Here is a 20671-nt window from a genome sequence, read left to right as displayed (position 1 = left end):
TTTAATTTGAAACCTTCTCTTCTAGTCAATGCTTGGCACAGTATCTGTCAATGCTTAAAGGCATGCTACGTCGCACACCTGATACATTCAACAACCCTGTTAAGGTGCGAGTGATAATACCCAGGGTTGACAAATAAAATATCACCCAGCACCCCCACATTAAAAAAAGGGCAACTCCCACCTTAATCATTAGTAGCTGCCACAGTACGTACGATGGCTAACACTCAAACATCTGGTGAGGGTGCCTCACCAGATAAAGAGCGTAAAAAGATAGATGCCACGGGTAAGAGGGTGGCAGCCCAGTCTGACTACCATTTTAGAATTGCTATTGGTCTCCTATCCCACTACGACAGGGCTCACTGGGACAAAATGGAGGGCATCCTCCATTAAGTCCCAGAGGAGCACAAAAAGCGGGTATACTTGATTGCCTCTTAGGAAAGCTAATTTCCAACACCACAATTCACTGTTCCCTTGATGCAGCTGACACTGTTACTAGAGGCAATAATTCTGCTATCCTTCATCAGAGAAATGCCTGGCTTTTAGTGTCAGATTTTAAACCTGAGGCTCAGCAAAACCTTTTGGCTCTTCCCTTCAAACACCTTTTTTGACTCCAGTCTCCTCCCATCTGGAAAAAGTAAAGAGGTACAATGAGTCTGCCATGGCCATGAGGGTGTTGTAAACACCATTGAAATGTGGCTTCTTTCCCTGCTCCTCTTATCACGAAGGATCCAGGACTGCCTCCCCTAAGACCTCCACCTCCTACTCGCTCTCACAGGGCCAGACCACTTCACTCAGGGATTACTTCTGGGGCTCCTATAGGGGCAGTCATTCAAAGAGTAGAGGCAAGGGTGGTTTCATCAAGCCCTCGCCACTACCACGAAACCCTGATGTGCCAGAAATCTCCTCGACCACACAACACCTATCAGGGTCGACTATGAGGGTTCTTTTTTGCCTGATAGAACATTACATCCTTCCAGTGGGTGTTGGATTTTATCCAACATTGTTATTTACTGGAGCTCACTTCACACCTCTAAACATTCCACCTCACAAACAGAAACTCTCATCAGAACACAGCAGTTGCTCAGAGAGGTATTTCAGGCACTCCTCAAAAATCATAGGTCATAGAGCCAGTGCCAATACACCAGGAAGGCACCGGCGTCTATTCACTCTACTTCTTATTCCCAAAAAGGATGGGTCCTTAAGACCAATCTTGGCCCTCAGATCCCTAAACAAATATATTCTATCAGAGAACTTCTACATGGTCACTCTTCAAGGTTTCATTCCGTTACTGCAACAAAAAAGCTTCATGGCTGAAATCGACCTCGAATTACGCCTATTTCCACATTCCTATTCACCCAGCACATCACCAATAACTCATGTTCATAATGAACCGACAGCATTTGCAATTCCAAGGGCTCCCCTTCGAGGTCTCAACTGTCCCCAGGGTTTTCACCAAATGTCTTGCAGTAGGAGCTGTTCTTCTACGCAGGCAAAACATGCACTTTTTTCCATATTTAGATGATAGGCTCATCAAAAGCACAACTTGTCAAATGTGCTTCCAACACACTCGAGCCACCATAAACCTGCTTCATCAACTTGGTTTTACCATCAATGCAGTCAAAATCCACCCCAACCTCTTCAAATACAACCCTACCTGGAGCCATCCTCGACTCATAACAGGGTATAGCTTACACGAGTGCCACCCGGATTCAATCCTTCCAGGCGCTCGATCCCCAGTTCCAGCCTCATCAGCAGGTAACAGTGAAAACTGTGATGCGCCTCCTCTGTATAATAGATTCATGCATAGCCATAGTACCTCATTCTATACTCAACATGCGTCTACTGCAAGAGTGCTTAGTGCACCAATGGGCTCAAGCAGAGGATCAATGGGAAGATCTAAGGATGGCCTTTCATAGACTCAATTCCCCAGAGATCCATAACATCGGATGCCTCCCTCACAGGTTGGGGAGCGCATTCACAAGATCTGATTGTCCAGTGACGCTGAACAATCAGCCAGAGAAATCTCCATATCAATCACCTGGAGTTGCTAGCTGTTCATCTAGTGCTCAAAGCCTTCTTCCCCCGCCTGATTGGGAAGGTAGACCTGATCAAGACAGACAACATGACTGCCATGTGTTATCTACAAAAGCAGTGGGACACCAGGTCCCCTCAGCTCTCTCATCTAACCCATACCATCTGGAGGTAGACTCTCCGATACAACATTCGCCTGTTAGCGGAGTGCCTCAGCAGAAGGCATCAACAAGTCCATAAGTGGGAGCTCTATCCCAAAGTCCTCCTCCAATACTTCCAACATTTAGGCCACTCAGACGTAGACTTTTTTGCCAGAGAAGACAACTTCAAATGGCCAAACTTCGCCTCCAGGTTCCTACACTTACAGTCCATTAGGCAACACACTATGGATGAGCTGATCTAGGATATTTGCTTAAACGCTTTTCCACCTCTCCCAATGCTTCAGCTTGTGGTTCCCAAACTTCAGAAGACATCTGTCACTCTCATCCTTATGGCCTCCACATGGGCACAACAACCATGGTTTACACACTCCTAGATCTATCCATAGTTCTCCATGAGGTAATGCCAACCAAGCAGGACCTTCCTGGGCAGAACTATGGAGAAATCTAACGCCCAGGCCCCCTGGTCCCTCAACCTAGCTACCTGGCTCCTTAAGTCCTAGAGTTTGGTTATTTACAACTACCACAACCTTGTATGGACATTCTCAAAGAAGCACACAGGCCCACTACTCGTACCAGTTATGCTGCAAAGTGGAAAAGATTTGTTCAATATTATCAATATTATCATGCCTAACATATTGTTCATCCACAATACAAGACTTTGTCTGCTACCTCTTTCACTTACAAACCTCAGGTTTAGCTTGCACACCTATAAGACTACACCTAGGGGGTGAAGCTGCATAGCTTCAGAACAGGCAAGGTGTTTCCCTATTCTGAATTCCTATCATTAAAGCCTTCATGGAAGGTCTTAAGAGTCATTCCTCATCGGGTCCCAACATGGAATCTTAACATTGTATTAACCCCTTCCATGCTCATGACGGAACGGTTCCGTTATGAGCGTCGGTTGAGCTGTGCTCATGACGGAACCGTTCCGTCATGAGCCAATAGTTTCATTCGAACCTTCAGCACAGCGCAAAAATTTGCGCCGCGCTGAAGGGGTTAAAAAGTTTTAGGCCTTCCATTTGAGCCCCTCCACTCCTGCCCCCTTCAGTTTCTATCCTTGAAAGTAACTTTTATGGTCGCCATTACTTCCCTTAAACGGGTCAGTTAGCTTTAGGCAAAAACTTTAGAGGAATTCTTCTTCCAATTACATATATATAGGGTGGTACTGTGAACCAATTCTAAACTTCTTCCAAAAGTTGTGTCTCAGTTCCATCTTAATCAGTCTATTGAATTGCCAGCATTTGTTTCCCCATGCTGAATCAGCTGGGGAAAGGGCTCTACACACCTTCGATGTAAAACAAGCGCTCATGTATTATATTGATTGAACCAAATCACTACGAAAAACACAACTCTTTGTTTTCTTTTCAAAATCAAGCAAAGGAAGGGCCATATCTAAATCAGGCATTGAACGTTGGATTGTCAAATGCTCCCAAACATGCAAAGCTAAAGCTAAAACAATTGTTGCCTGTCCCTCCTTGAGCTTACTCTACTCGCAAAAAAAAATTGCATTTCAATAGGTCTCCCGTTAGTGAACGTTTGATCTATTGGCGTTGCAAATGTTAATGTTTGTTAGTTTTTCTTTTTTTTAAATAAAAAAATATACTACAAGTAGCATAAGTTCTAAATAAAAAGACATGAAGCAATGAAAGTGTGCAGTACCATAGGCTGTTATTAGGTGTCCCTTTGGAGTTGTATAGGCACTGCTATTAGCCTGTAAGGTACTGCACCCTTAATGCAGTAAATAAGGAGAAAAATTGAATTAAGGCTGCAGTACCTTATGTGGCTAACAGAGGTCCATATACAACTCCACAGGGACACCCAAAAGCCTGTGGTGCTGCACCCTTTTGTGCACTACACCCTGGAAGCTGAACTTGCAAAGATTAGAGGATGTGAAGTGACTTTGATGCCCTTCCGGCATGTGCTCATAGAGAGGAAAGAGAGACTTTTAAATTTAGAGTAGAACAATGTAAAGGATCCTGCAGCTCCATGACGGGATTAAAAAAAAAAGAAAAGTATTGGAAACCAGACGTGTGGCGTTTGTGAAGCAGTTGCAGTGCTACTTAATAAAAAGCTGCGTGGGCCCCACAGACTTGCAGCTCTATGCTGGGACCAAAAACATGGATATTAAACAAGCGTGGCATGCTGCACTGCATAAAACAATGTAAAGAAAATAAATAAGGATTGGGGCATACCAAGGTATAAGAAAGGCGTGCGGCCGCCATTGTTCAAGATCAAACGAGGCATGCCAGTATGCTTACAAAAGTTTGGCAAGCCGTGCATAAGAAAACTAAAAACGTGTGCCTGCCATTTTTAAAGGTGAAGTGCAGCGTTACGCGCTGCTTTGCTCCGATAAATCAATTACAAATATAGTGTTCAGTAACTGTAAATAACAGATTCTGAGTAACAACACATGTAACAGGGGCTGCCCTTATGGGAGGGTATAACAGGTGAAAAGTTGGAACTAAGGAGGGACTAGTAAAGATATTAACCAAAGAAACAAAAGTATTTGGAAAAGGAAATCAGAGGAACCAATTAAAAACATGGACAGAACATGGGTAGAGCTTAATGTCCATATTCTGAATACGCCAAAGCTTAAGGAGTTAGGTCCCGGGACGTGGGGGGGGGGCTGGACCCTTTTTCAAAACCATACATATACAACTTGCTCCCCTCACCCTTCTTTTTTGCTTGATAATGCAAGCACATAAATCAGGACTACTTCTGATTATGTGGGTTTATTTAGTTTCACCCTTTACTTTTCAATTTCAAATACAAAAATTCTTTTTATAGCATGTTTGAGAAAGACACGCAACATGTAACACTAAATAACAAATATGCAAAACATGAAATGACAACACATTAATTTCAACACATCAAATTGAACAAAAATGAAACACATTTGCACATTATTTTCGTATGGCGGCAATTGTTCAAATAATCAAGTTTAGAAAACAAAATGCCGATATCAAAAGACACTCCTTTCTATTTTCTATAAGGTCATTGAAGGACAAAGAGTCTGAAAGAGGGCCAAATGGATACAAATAAATGAGTCCAAATCGCAATAAATCCTGTTTCTTTCGTGGCCTTCTTAATGCCGACGCGTTTCGAACCCGTTAATTGAATAAACGGGATCTCATCAGGGCCTTGTCACTTCTGTATCTTTACATTCTGTGCAAAAAGAGAGAACAACACCTTAGTTCTGTTGTTCTCACCCATTTAAATTCACTACACCTCTGCCTTTGGAAAATCTGTACCTATAGCTTTGTATGTAGCCGGGTTCAAACAGGTTCAACAGCCTTCTTACTTTGTTACTGTCTCTGGGAACCCTTTAAGAATATTTGTGACTATTAGAAAGTTAGAGATTGGTTGGTGATCTCCCTAGTTAGTGAACGGTGCTTCCAATTCGTACCTTTTTTAGAGCACCGCTGCTCCTTAAGAAATGTCCTCTCTCCACCTGATTTTCTGTCTTCAGTTTTTTGTTTGTTCTCTCTGGCTTGTGCTCCCTATTTATAAAAAGTCGGGGTTATTTATCAAATAAGTAGTCCTGCTTGTTTTTAGAATATGTGGATACTCAAAAAAGCATCTACCTTGGAGGGAACGTCCCTCGGCAAGCGTGAGTTTGCTCTCCTGGCGGGGCGATACCGTGTGTCTTCAATCTATTGAAAAGAAGGGGAATTGAGTTAGTCTATCTTGCGCTCTCGTTTGTGTTTGTGTGGCGTATGGAAGTCCCATAACCGGCACTGACTCCTACCTTTGGTCAGAAGAGGGGAGTAAATAACCCCGACTTTTTATAAATAGGGAGCACAAGCCAGAGAGAACAAACAAAAAACTGAAGACATAAAATCAGGTGGAGAGAGGACATTTCTTAAGGAGCAGCGGTGCTCTAAAAAAGGTACGAATTGGAAGCACCGTTCACTAACTAGGGAGATCACCAACCAATCTCTAACTTTCTAATAGTCACAAATATTCTTACAGGGTTCCCAGAGACAGTAACAAAGTAAGAAGGCTGTTGAACCTGTTTGAACCCGGCTACATACAAAGCTACAGGTACAGATTTTCCAAAGGCAGAGGTGTAGTGAATTTAAATGGGTGAGAACAACAGAACTAAGGTGTTGTTCTCTCTTTTTGCACAGAATGTAAAGATACAGAAGTGACAAGGCCCTGATGAGATCCCGTTTATTCAATTAACGGGTTCGAAACGCGTCGGCATTAAGAAGGCCACGAAAGAAACAGGATTTATTGCGATTTGGACTCATTTATTTGTATCCATTTGGCCCTCTTTCAGACTCTTTGTCCTTCAATGACCTTATAGAAAATAGAAAGGAGTGTCTTTTGATATCGGCATTTTGTTTTCTAAACTTGATTATTTGAACAATTGCCGCCATACGAAAATAATGTGCAAATGTGTTTCATTTTTGTTCAATTTGATGTGTTGAAATTAATGTGTTGTCATTTCATGTTTTGCATATTTGTTATTTAGTGTTACATGTTGCGTGTCTTTCTCAAACATGCTATAAAAAGAATTTTTGCATTTGAAATTGAAAAGTAAAGGGTGAAACTAAATAAACCCACATAATCAGAAGTAGTCCTGATTTATGTGCTTGCATTATCAAGCAAAAAAGAAGTGTGAGGGGAGAAAGTTGTATATGTATGATCATATTCTGAATACAGCATGCTAGTGTTCCTGCGTCATCTTTGGGTATTGTACTATGAATGTTATCAGTACCCACGTAAGGATAAGGAGTAGGACTTTTAAGGACTCCACAGATTGACCTCAAATACAATGAGGCTTGTTTAGAACTTTAGTCTATACTGTACAACATAACATTTAGTATTGTAATTAAATTGGTCACAGTACAAGGTTTATTACATTTTGCCTGCGTGCCTATTCATTTTACTATGGAAGAGAATTGGAATCTTTGGGTGATCAATTATGCTTCAGTTCCCTAAGTATCCTTGTTTTCACCAGAAGGGTATTTCAAGCAATGCTGTCTTTATTTCGTGTGTTTGCGTAGAGTTGATAATTCATGTGAGACATTGTACTCACCACCGTAAGATTTTTTCGGGCCATCTGTACCTGATGAGACTTGTCCAGGGGTTCTGGCATCTGACGTTTGTGTAATGTCCAGCAGTAGAGAATCCTATGACGAGCTTGTCATGTTCCTGTGCCTCCTCCATTACCAAACTGTACAGGTGTCAGTTCATGCTGCTGCCCATTTAGCAAGTTCCGCCTTCCTTACTGTAACTTTTGGGGATAGAAGGTATCTCGAGGCCATAGCTTCCTGTTCTTTGGCTTGAAAGAGTGCTACACAAGCAAAGTTATGATCTGCTTTTTTCCCCTTTGGATGATATTAACCAAAGTTTACAGACCCCAAGTGTTCCAAGGTTATAACTACAGGTGAGTGTAATAATCGGTTTTGACACTGCTTAACCACTTGGATGCTAAGGGAAGGCTCCTCATATAATGAGATTTCCATTGAAATGAATGGGCAGTGCATGAGGAGTTACCCTTGTCATTAGCATCGAAGTGGTTAAGAAATAAATAGCCTAAAATTAGGGTCACTCTCGTATTACGAGAACAAAGCCTGCTTCTGCAGAGCTACATCTGGGGTAACTAGCAGGTGCACTGAGATATGTGTGATTTAGGAAGTTGAATTCCGATTGTTTTAAACAAGTGTTTCCAGACAGTATGGCAAGGAGTTTGAGTGGGACCATCCAATCTGGTCCCGTCAATCCCCATCCCATATAAATAGACAATTTTACTTTCAGTTCCACTATTCAGTTTTTTTTATGTTGTTCCTGTATGGCACCGTTTAACAAGGTTCTATTCTTTTTTGTTTTCCTTAATGTTAGTATCATACCAAGTACTTAGTGTTGCAAAGGTTCAGTTGACTATCGCATCTAAGGTGATCGTGCCGCCCTAGCTAATGAGTCATCAGCTATGAATCGTCTTACTGGGTTGTTGGGCAGCAGCTTCAGGCTGGTAAAATACTGCATTACTTTGTTATTGTATAGGAGTTCTATGCTTGACACACCTGCTCTCATCCACGCCATCTGATTTATTGTTTGTGCAATTAAACAGAATAGAACGAGACACCCCAACGGCAGCTTTGATGCAGTTGAGGAACGAGACAACTGGTATGAGGAACTGTGTGAGGCCAGTGGGTTGGACACCTCATTTGACACTGGCCTGGTTTCCCCTCCTACTGTGCCTATGGAGATGGAAGCCTCGCTTGCAATGGTGGTGCACAAGGATGACTGAGGTCCTGGACCGTAACCTGCCCTCAGTGGCAGTCAATACTAATATCTTGATAGAGGTGCTTCAACCAGGAGTCACCCCCTCAAAACCCTTAATCCCATTCAATTAAGCCCATACAGACGTCCTACTTGGGGCCTGGTGCAAGTCCTGCACATGGGCTTTTGTGAATAGGACAATTGGGATTCCCAGGAGAAGAGCGATGTTGGCGGGCAGTTTCCTTACCCCGCACCCTACCCGAGAGAGCTTGCTGGTCGAAGCCTCCTCATCCCATATCCATCCTGGTTTGTTTCTTACCACTCCACCGGATAGGGAATACAAGAGGTTGATCACCTTCAGTATGAGCATGTTCTCTTACCTTCAGCCTGGCACTCCTGTCCGTGAATGCCATGTGCATATTGTCTGTTATTCCCATATTCTATGGGACTCAGTTACACAGTTGCTGCTTATGGCCCCGGAGGAGGCCCAGATCATACTCTCTCAGGCTGTTGCAAATGGGAGGGATGCGGCTAATCGTCCGATCTGGATTTGCCTAATCCAATTTTCTGGGCAGAGCGATTTCATCATTGGTGGCCTTCTGGCGCCAAGCCTGGCTGAGAACATCTGGCTTTTAACTGGATGTCCAGTCTTCCCTCATGGACATGCCCTTTGATGGCTCTAGCATCTATGGAGACAAGGCGTATCCAGCACTGGGCTGCTTCAAGGACAGTGGGGCTTAGACAAGGTTCTTGGGCTTGTCTGTTGCCCCGTGTCAACCCCAGTCCACCATCCACCCCTTTCATGAACATGGAAGGGGTCTCCAACCGTGCCCATACTCTCCCAGTCACAATGGCCAGCAGGGTTCTCAGCCTTTTCGTGGCCGAGCATGCAGGACCCACAGATCATTTGGGACAGGTGGCCAGGGGTCTGAGTGGTCCACCTCCCCTTTTGCTGCCACTGGCTCCAAGCCTCTTTAGTCCCCCCTCCGTTTATCATCGTGGGCATCCAGTGGGAGACAGGATACGCCATCGCCTCCCCCACTAGCGGTCAGTAACATATGATCATTGGGTGCACCAGATAGTCCAAAGGGACCACTCCCTCCCTTTTGTGACAACCCCTTTGCTAATGGCTGATAGAGGACCACCTCTCCTTACTCTGTTAAGAAGTGCAGGCTCTCTTGGCCAAGGGTGTCATAGAGAGAGTGCCTGCATCAGAAGTAGGCTGTGGTTGTGATTTCTGCTCCATTATGGTGCCAAAGAAGGACGAAGGACTTCTTCCTATCCTGTATCTGCGCCTTCTCAACCTCTCCTTAAAAAAAGAGAAGCTCAAAATACTCACGCTCAGGTTTGGTCTGCCCTAGACCCAGGAGACTGGATGGTAGAGATGGACTTGCAGGATGCTTATTTTCATATCCCTATCCGGTTAGTCTTTCCCTATCTCGACGACTGGCTGAAGTAGGTGGGCTTACCCCAGGCATTTGTCACCCACCTTCAGACTAACAGCAACCTCCTGCACTGGCTGAGGTTCACTATCAACATGTCGAAGTTTCACCTAACTCCCTCTCAAACGCTGTGAGAAAGTGCTATCTTTCTTGCATGGTATGCTTCCACTTTTTGCTGAATTGCTGATGTTCTTTGACTGAGTGTGCCCTGGGTTCCTACCAATCAGGCACCCAGGGCCTGTGTTCCTTACCTAAAACTGTATTGAAGCCTAAACCAAATTGGCATCTCTGGCCACAGGTCAGCCCCTGGTAAATGGTACCCTTGGTAGCCACAGCACTGTGACCAGAGAAGACCCCTAGGGGCTGCAGCACTTATTGTGCCACCCTTGGGGGCCCTGTACCCTGACACCCACACACTGCCTTTGCAGGCTGAGTGTCTTGGTGCAGAACTAAACAGAGAGTCGACATGGCACACATCCCTGTGTGCCATGCCCACAAACAACGCTGCCCTGGCATACCTCAGTCACCCCTCTAGCTGGGTGCACTATGCCAGTGCTGTGGGGACAGGTGCACAAGCCGTGTGCCTCTGCAGTACCCAGGGCCATTCCTGGGCACTGTAAGTCCAGTGATGCCATTAAGAGTATATGGTGCTGGGAGGTCGTCATCACAAACTCCACAGCACCATAATGGCTACACTGAAGACTGACAAGTTTGATATCAGACTTCTCAGCACATTAAACCCACACTGATGCCAGTGTGGGATTTAATGTAAAATGCACGACAGAGGGCAACTTAGAGTTGCCCCCTGAACCTAACCTACAATCCACGTCTTGTCTGAGAGGCTGGCTAGGCTGCCACACAGCAGACATGCTGCTGGACCCCTGGGTAGAGAGCCATCCGCTCTCCTGGGCCTGCAACAATGCACATCCTGGGCGAGGTGCTAGGTCTCCTCCCCCAGGATGGGCAGGGGAAGCTTCAAAGGCATGCCGCCTTTGTGAGCTTCTCCAGGCCACTTGATGTACTCAGCAACTGGCCCCCACTGGTACTGACCCCCACTCTGGTGGGAAGACTGGTGGGAAACCCCAAGGAAGGATAGGGGGTGTGCCAGCCTCTGCCAACCCCACCCCTCAGGTGGGGGAGGCGAGGTGAAACACATCTCCGGGCTCTCGCCATCTTGAAGATGGGGAGCCCTGCCCAATCAGGACTAGGCTACTGCCCCCAGGAGAGTGGCAGGATAGGGGGTGTACCCACCCCAGGGAAGGGACCCATTGGTCCCTACCCTTTACCTACCTGTAACTCCCCTAAACTTAGTATTTAGGGGCACCCTGAACCTTCCTTCCTCAGATCCCGATTTGAAACAAGCAAGAAGATCAAGAAAGGAGAAGACCTGCCATCCAGGTACTAACAAGAGGATGACACCCACTGACTTGGCCCCAGCCCTACCGGCCTGTTGATCCTTGAACCTGCTCCTGTGAATCTCCGGCGCCTTCAGTGGTCAGCAACCTCAAAAACCCCAGAGGACCTGACTGCCTTGTGACTCTAAATATACAAAATTAAGGTTCTGAGGGACAAATTATAAAGACTTTTGCGGATTGAATCCCCCTAATTCTATTACTCAAAAAACAATGCAATCCGTGGTCTGGGGGAACCGGCTTCTAGATACAATTCTGAAGACACTAACAGCCTATGGTGCTGACTTATTTATTAATAGCAATTAAACCAAAAAGAAGAAATGAGATGCAGGGAAGATGGTTAGTATACAAGATAAAGGAATGAACAAGAACCACCTTGGGATACATGGTGTCCCATCATTACACTTTTAAGTGCCCAGTGTCATCATCTGGGATTCCAAACTACTCTCTCACATCCTTCCTCAATCGAGGAGGGGAACAGAAAGAATGAGTTGTATCCTCTTGTGGGGATCTCACAAGGGAAACCAGATATAGAAGGGACTCTTTCTTTTTCTATTTTTATCTAGAATTCTCTTAAGTACAGTGCAAGAAAAATGGAAAAAGTGTGATATAAAATAGGATAGACAACATAGATGGAGTATGTTGATAATCCTTTTTCTTACAATCTCTGAATTGTTTTCCTGCTTAAAAACAGTGTAAAAGTGAAAAGAAGCAGTTATGAGTTAATCACTGCTTATGCGGTCGACATGTTTCATCCAATAGGATAATTCTCCCTGGCTTTCTTCAGGACCTAGACGTATACAACTTTGTCACTGCAATTCATAGGATTTCATATATACTGTTTGAATTCTACTATATCAGTATTCGGATCCTCTGTACAAACATGATGTTATTGCGACATCTGAAAGATAAGTGAGGATAAAATAAATCTGCATCCTGTAACCTTCAGTCTTATTGGCATACATTTTCTTAACACCTTTGCCGCAGGGCTAATTCTCCAACGGCGCTGGGGGGCACGCGCAGTGCCACGGTGCTTGTGATGAGCTTGGCTCGTCACGCTGCACGGTGGCGCTGTGCGACCACCCCCGTTTCTTTAGAACGCTCGGCACAGCAGGGGAATTATCCCCACGTGTGAGCGCCGCGCGTGTCATGACGAGCTCAGCTCATCATGAGCACAGCGCCACCGTGCCTCGAGTTAAAAATACAGTGGTAGGAAAAAATAGAAAATGCTTACTAATGCATGTCGAGGACTGGACCTCACCTCTCTCGGCACAAGCTCAAATTTGAAGAGGCCTCGCTCTGTGGGATAATCATAATCCAACAACAACAGTTATACAGAAAATAAAAATATCTATGCATGGTTGTAGCTACATCTTATGCTTATGCCATCCAACCATTCATTACTGTAAGAAAGGGCATACTGTTCAGACCCCATAGCAAAAGTCAAGACATATCCCTGGCTTAGCATACGAACATAGAATATCATAAAGTAAAAAAATCTTATTCAAATCGATTCTGAAACTGATTTCTTTCTATCCTAAGTTACCAAAACGTGGAAAGAACTGACTACAAAAGACCAGAAGAATTGCCGACCCCCGAGTCCGTCCAACATTTATTTAAAAAGGGTATCACGTTTCTGGGTGTAGCCCTATTTGCGCATTATACTCAAACAAGGGATAAAATAATCGCTATTTGGGCGCCTAAACGGTTAAGTTTGTTTCTGTTCCTAAAAGGAACATTAAGGCGGCGCGAGAGAAAACTGACTCCAGAGAAGCAGCAAAGATACCGATCTCGGAGTCAGTCCAACATTTTCTTCACTCCACTTCCTCCCAAACACGCTTAAAACCCCACCGCAAAATACCGGCACTGTACCTTACTTTGGTCCAGTATATACAGAGCCACTTTCTTACAGATGCTCCTTTTCATCGGAGCTGTTCTGAACAAAGGCCCCCGCGGTGGCGGGGGGGCAGCTCCAAGGGCCCCCATGCAGCGCACAGTACACTAATACTGTAAGTGTCGTCTTTGGGAACATTTTAAAATCATGGCTGTCGATTTTCACTGCATTTTGCACGCGCTTCAGCCTCAGGGTGGGGCATAGGGTCGGGCAGAGCTGCGCTGGCTTGACAGAATTGTCATGCTCAGTATAAACTACACGTGCAGCAGGGGCCGATGGGTCCGTGTCAGACCAAAGCAAAATGGAATTGGCAGCTGCAGTCTTCTGCCACCAGCGCCGGCCGGCCCGTGCCTTTCACTTAAGTTGCAGGTCTCGGGAGAGTCGGTAAGAGAGAGTAAGGCGATGGCATGACTGGCAGTAGTAGTAGTACAGTCGCTCACTCCTGTCGCACTACACTTTACGTTCTTATGAAGAAGAACTGTGTGATGTCAATGCTGGAATAAACAGATTAGCATTAACACGCTTCGTTCCTCTAAGTGCAGCGAACTTTCGAGTATTGAGTTTTATCGGGGTGCACCCTAAAAACTCAGCGAACTTTGGAGGCCTTTATTTGGCACACCTGGTGTCAGGTTTTGCATGCCTTTTGATATTCCTGTGAGGTAGCAGTCGCGTCTCCCTGGCACAGGTGACTGTTATGCAATCATCTGAGCTGGAGTGAAACTCTCGTAAATGGAGGAGAGCTGCGGTGCAGCCATCTCCTGATCGAGTCCCACACCAGCGAGTGAGTCATCCCTTGATAAATTAATGATTTTAGTCTTGTTTCTATGTTCTACATTTATTGTTTAATTTCAGGCCCCTCTGATACAAGTTCACTTAGAGTGGCTGAGTCCTCCGCTTACACTGCATATGCATTAACACAGAGACGTTTTTAGGCATGGGCAAAGTGGGTTTCGGCCTAGGGACCCATCTTTTAAGGGGGGCCTTTCTTAGTTGATCAGAACAGTAAGGCTTTAATAACTACTTTACTTCTTTTTTTTTATTGTTTTGTGTTCTAATCAGCCTCTGCATCGAAAATTTGTCAATTTTAGCGAGAGTTAATAATGACATCATAGGAGCCATGTTCTGATTGGGCTTGGCTAAGCGACAGATAAATATTCATGCCCAGCCAACTGCATGGGCCTTTCATTCTGCCCCCAAAGACAACTGAAGGGAGGAGTGTGCTGCCACCTGTTACCTTTTGCCAGCAGTGCAATCCACTATAATTGTGCCCAGTGCCATGCATTTGTGGCCTTGCTGGGAGTAAAACAAAGGTATGCTTAAAAAATAGAGGCAGCATATTGAAAAAGTGGAAGGCGAATGTGTTGTGTCACCTACAGCTATCTGTTGGTCTTGTCCTGTGTGCGGCGCTGGTTGTGGTCTGCTGTAGGTTGGGGCTGATGTCTGTCCAGTCAAGTCATTGGAAGCACTGGTAATCCCACAAGGTATGTTGTAGATGGCAGTGCCCAGTGACATCCTTTCATCAGTGGCTACCAAGCATCTCTTCCTGGCCTGATCTGCCCATACTGAGAACCCCTAGAGGTGAGACTTACTGTTATCACACTTACACTGTTCTTTCTGAGCTCTTCACTATGAGTTGACAAGCCCATGTAATTTAAGAAGTGGAATACATAGAAGAAAAAAGTCATACTAGTAATGACATCCTCAGAAATATAATAAAGGTATATCTGATGAATGTATTTGTGAATATAAGTAAGGCTTTCTGTGTAGCGATAAATGAAAGAACTCAGGAGAATATATTTGTTGTTTAACTTATGCAGCTGTATTCAAAAAGTGTATAAAACAGTATTTAAAAGTGCAAACCGTCCCTTTATGAATGTACTTCATGTTATTTCTAAAAAGTAGGAAGTTGGGTGGGTCACTCTCCAGTCTCTACAAGGGGGAAAGGGGACACATACCTAAATAAAAACGTGGCAAATGACTTCTGCAGCTGCTGTAGCCATTCTTAAAGGATTATAGGCAGCAATTCCATTACACCAGTGGTTCCCAAACTGTGCGCCGTGGCTCCCTGGGGAGTCACCAAACCTAGCCAGGGGAGCCGCGCACCAAAACTTTAATGCATTTAATGTTGAATGGTCTGTTGGCTTCAGTTAAAGTAATTAGACTTTAACGCATGATGACGAAGATTTGTAAGTGACATGCCTCCAACTGTAAACGTAGTGCTTAATTGATGGCATGTTGAGGGAGATGAGCTCCACATTTCACTGGATCCCCACATTCTAACACTCCCAAAGTAGGCAGAAGTTGCCTGATTTTTTTTCTTAGACTCGTTAATAGTTTTGTTTTTTCCAAATGCATTTTACACCAATGCGATTCATCAGAAAAGTACAGTTGTCCCATCTATTAAACACACTAATTATTATTAAGTATTGACATTTGTACTTGAATCAAAGGTACTTCCAATACACATTTCTTTCAGTACATACACATTTCCAGACAAGCTGGCTCTCTCCTTTGGCACAGGGAAGTAAAACCCCATATACAGCATAATGCCAGCATTTGGAAGCAGGAAAGAGGGACGTTTAAAAAAAAAAAAACTAAAGAATTTATTTTACTTGCATTGATATGGAGGCAATTTTAGGGGGAAGACCGCAAAAATAAAGCTGTATGTGGTTTACAAAATTGTGAGTCGCCCTGCTGAGAGAGGTCTATTGGCACGTATGACATGGGTAGAAATGGAAGTGCATGCAAATATTCTTCAAGCGCAGAAACACTTTGGCAATGGGGCCTACATGAATAGGGGTGCTATCTAGCACTGTAAATGGGATAAAAAAGTTTGAGAAGGTAATATATAAGCATGGGCAAATAAGTGTATCTAGGAATATTCGGGACTGCAGGCAAGGGTTTTGCTGAATTAAAGCTTGCTCACCACCAATTGAGCAATGTCCAGCACCAGCTTAATGTAGAACGTCTTGAAAGTAGAATCTGAGGACCAGTTTGCATCGTTCATAATGTCCTCTAATCGTGTTCCCAGTGAAAAAGTCTTAGAAACCATGGCTCCACTGGCTGAATGAGCGCCAAAGGCTGCTAGGTTGATTCCTGCCTCTTGCATCACCCAACGCGCCCACCAAGCAATGGTGGGAGAAGACACAGCCTTATGTGGTTTCCCCAAAGCAATAAGGAGTTTTCGCTCACCTGGGGGTCTGAACTCCTCCGACATATCCTCATTTTCATCAAGACATTGTACAACGCCCACCTTTGGGGAGTCCAGAAGAGCCAGATGAAAAATCGTCCAGGTGTTAGACTTAGTTTATAAATAGTAAATGAAACTCCCAAGGGGGATAAAATCCTGCTCATTATATCTTTTGCCTGAACATCGTAAACCAGGCATAACATCGCCAATTTCGGTGAAACTGTTTGGTTGCTAGGATAAAACAGATTGCGCATTTGGTTGACATCCTAAAGCACCGAATTGCGCGGTACCGGCAGAAGAGACAGTCGAATCCTTCTAAGGAGACAACACACAAAAGGGTGTTCCACCACTGGGTATCCATCCACTGGGGAATGTCTCGCTGAAATAGCAAAATGAAGGGTATTAATGGTCCGGTAAACTAAACCTTCAGTTGCCAGGCTCGCTATGAAAGTGAGTTTCTGAACTACATTGGCAACAACAAGATCTATACCCTGTCGTAGACCCCAATATGCCCATCAAGTACAAGCCGATTTGGACCGCATGATGGTACACTCTGTCCGTGAACTGGATAAGAGATCCTCAGCCTGCCTTGAAAGGCCCGGGACGTCTAAGCTTCCCTTGTAATCTGCCACGCCATCAGACCTAGCGAGCTCCCCAACACCACTCAGTGTGGAAGATGTTCCGAACTGAGGAGAAGTTGGGGAAACAGGAGGAGTCGGATTAAAGAACCGCAAGAAAGTTCCAGAAAAGTCGGAAACCATACTTAAGACCTCCATGTTGAGGTGATCAGCACCATCTCTGCTTGCTGTCTCCGGATCTGGGCTGAGACCTGGGTGATCATTGGAAACAGAGAAAACACATATCATTGATGCGATACCCAATGCTGTATAAAGACGTCCGTTGCCACTGCTTGCGGATCTTGTCTCCACCTGAAGAACCTGGGAAGTTCATGGTCCAGGGGGCACCCAAACATGTCCACTGAAATGGGATCCCACCTTTTCTGAAGGTTGGCAAACCTGTCCTGATGGAGTTTCCATATGCTGGATGATGGGAGTGTCAGTCCGCCACCTCATTCGCTTAACCTGGAAGGTACTCTGGCGTTACTGAGACCTGATGACCCATCCAATACTACCAAAAATTGGCCTCCAGGTCTGACAAGACCTTGTAACACGTGACCCCCAGATAATAGATGAATCGAACAGCTGAGACATTGTCTATGAAAGCACACATGATTGTATTCTGTCCAGCACCTGACTGCGAAAGAACCTGCTAGGAGTTCCAGGCAGTTGATATACAATGTCTGTCCTAAGGGAACCAGGAAACCCCAGTGGAAAAATCACTACATTGTGCGCACCATCCTGAACTGCTGGCATCAGACTCTAAAACAAGTATTGTTCTCCTATTCCATGCTTCCATGTGAGAAAGCCACCAGGAGAGTTCCTCCCACCCCTCGTCTGTGAGGAACACCAACTGGGAGTATGTTAGTCCCCTGCCTAGATGGGAGGCTTTGAGACACTTAGTAGTGCAGGGGCCTGGTAAGATAGCTTGAATCAAAGATGAGAAAGCCTACAAGGCGCGCCATCTGATGCAGGGAAAGTACGGGGTTTAGTCAGGGTTGCCCTTAATTTGTGCTGTATTTTTCAAATCTTTCAAGATGGAAGACTAGGAGAATATGTGGTTGAGTCGTTTACGGACCCCGAGAATGTCATCTTCTGGGAAGGAACCAGGAGCGACTTTGACTGGTTGACCACAAACCCCCAACTTTCTAAAAGGTTTATTGCAGTCTGTAGCTTGAGTGACATCTGATGGGGGCACTGAGCCATGAGAATCATTTTTTCCAGATATATGATAATGCACAATCCCTGTGCCTTTAGGAATTTCATCATTGGTTTGAGCACCTTGGTGAAGCACCTAGGGGCGGAAGAGAACCCAAAAAGAGAACTTGAAAAACTCAAACTCCTGTTGGCACCTAAGAAGCTGGAGGAACTGTCTGTGAGGAAGGAAAATAGGGATTGGCAAATAGGCAACTTTGAGGTCTAGGTGGACCATCCATTCAGATGATAGAAGAACGTCTCGCAGGAGGTGAGTGCCTTCGATTTTGAAGTGGCAGTATTCTATCCACTTGTTGAACTCTCGTAAGTTGATAACTGGGCGCTGGTCCCGTCTGTTTTGTTTGCAAACAGGTTGGTGACAAACCCGTGAGGGTGGATGACTGTAGGTCAAATAGAAACTTTTTCCAACAGAGAGCTGACCTCCGCATTGATAAGCGTGGCCTCCTGAGAAGAACAGTTGATCGGTTGAAGGCGGAGGCCTTAAATTGAGTGCTGTAAAACTCTATGTGGAACCCCTGTACCATTTGCAGGACCCAGGCGTCTGCTCTGAGAGACCTCCAGGAGTGGAGGAACCGCCCCAGTCTCCCCCCCCCCCCCCCACCCTACCTGAGCCGCAGAAGAAGGGGGAACACTCACCTGAATTGGTGGGGTTGGAAGCCTCTGCACCGCTGGCTCCTGGTGGGGTAGAAGTTAACAAAGCGTGCTAGGTCTTGGTAGTAGCCTCACCTGAAGCTTTGTTCTCTGGGGGGAGTGTGGGTTGCAGCTTGTGTGGCCCCTACCAAGGCCAGGAAGAAGAAACACTTTTTATGGTCGTTTGGTCTTTGTCCATGGAGGTAAATGTATTCACAAATCTTCCTAACTCCTTTATAAAGAGCTTGCCAAAGAGCCCTCCTTCTGCCACAGCACCTGCCTCCGAGGTCCCCAATCTTCAATCAGTAGGGAGTGCCGCTACTCCGTGTATAGAGCGCAGTTGGCATTAACTAGAAAGAGAATCGCCCTCCGCACCCACCCAGAAAGAGCCTCCGGGGATATAATGGCACCCAAAGACTTGGCGTCGTCCGCCATATTCAGGAACTTGGTGAGAGGACCAACCGCTTACAATAGCATGTCTTGGCAAGCTCTCCAAGACCGGTCGATGCACTTTTTGGGTTCCTTTATGAGTTTGGATTTGAAAGTGGCCATTCTGGGATCTATATCAGGTGTTAGGGCGAACTTTCCTTCCAGATTAAGCCTCTGGTACTCCTCCAGCAGGTGGCTAAGTACACCCTTTTCCAGGGACTTGAGGAGACGATTTGACACGTAATGTGCCACCTTGCACCTGGGAACCCACTCCGATGACTGGGGTGTAAAATTTAATTGGGGTCCAGCATGTCTGACCCCGGTACCATAGCGGGGCTTCACTGGGGGGAGGGAGAAGGCAACCAGAGCCTGGAAGATCCTGCCTCATCCTCAGTGGGTGAGTCATTGTCCTGCTGGTATGGGGATAGGGGAACTCCCAGCAGTTCCGCTGTAGGGGGCATGGCAGTAATGTTCTAGGCCGTAAAGGCCTGTTTCAGATGGTCAAAGGTGCCAAGGTCTACACCCTTCTCGCTGCGGCCCTTTGCTGACCCTGTGTCTGATTCCAGGGGAGCTGTGTGCTCTGTAGAGGGCCCTGCCATGTCCGTTACCAATTGCGTCCTTTTGACGCATTCACACGCAATTAATTGCGCAAGGCACTGCTCCATGGGGCCTATGGCCACGTCCACCACCCTGTAAATAGAGGCGTCAACAGCAGCATAAAAATAATCATCGCAAGGCAGGGACGCCAAGGGATCCTCATAAATATCGTTAGAAGCCTCCATGAAGGAAGATTTAGGGCGCAGCACGGCTGGCAAGGTAAGTAGAAGTGAATATAGAGCTGCAGAGCAGCTGTCAGGGCAATATGGGCAGTCAGAAGGCTGCAAGTTAGGGACTGGGGAGGCCAGTCAATGAATTTGTGAGCGGGTAGAGCCCGCAGTTTTCTGGTTTACACCCAGGAACACTTACCACCAGTGACACAGTATAATGGGTAATAATGCCTGGGAGATTGTTCCCTGCAGAGGTTTTCCAGGCCACCGTTGGTACGGACCCCTGGGGGCATTCTCAGTAACGCTCACTACCGACCCTGCTTCAGGGCATCAACAGTGAATGGGGAAATTCATTTGTTAGAATACAGACCTCCCTACATGTGAGGTGCCACTCTCCAGGCAAGGCTTTAGCAGTGAACGGCTACCCTGCACATGATTCCAAAACTGTCAGTGCTCAGTCAGACTAACAGAATCGTGTGTCGCGGGCCGAGCGCCAACCCACATGTGCCCCTCCAAGCGAGCAGAGTACTGCTCCGTGGCGCAGTCTCGCACTGACTGAGCAGTCGCGGAGTATCGCGTAAAGCATTCTTGTGGCTGAGATACTCTCGTGCACCACACGTTTCGAAAACAATTTTAACAATGCAGTTTGAAC

At 45.7% G+C, this 20671-nt stretch overlaps 1 protein-coding gene across 2 annotated transcripts in view; it reads left to right on the top strand.

Annotated features, from left to right (window-relative positions):
* GSS (glutathione synthetase) overlaps positions 1-20671 on the top strand; it is a 673748-nt gene that overhangs the window by 106534 nt on the left and 546543 nt on the right. The window lies entirely within an intron of this gene.

This window comes from Lissotriton vulgaris, chromosome 7 (assembly GCF_964263255.1).
Source record: "Lissotriton vulgaris chromosome 7, aLisVul1.2, whole genome shotgun sequence".
Classification (NCBI taxonomy): domain Eukaryota; kingdom Metazoa; phylum Chordata; class Amphibia; order Caudata; family Salamandridae; genus Lissotriton; species Lissotriton vulgaris.
This window is presented reverse-complemented; position numbering and strand designations above follow the sequence as displayed.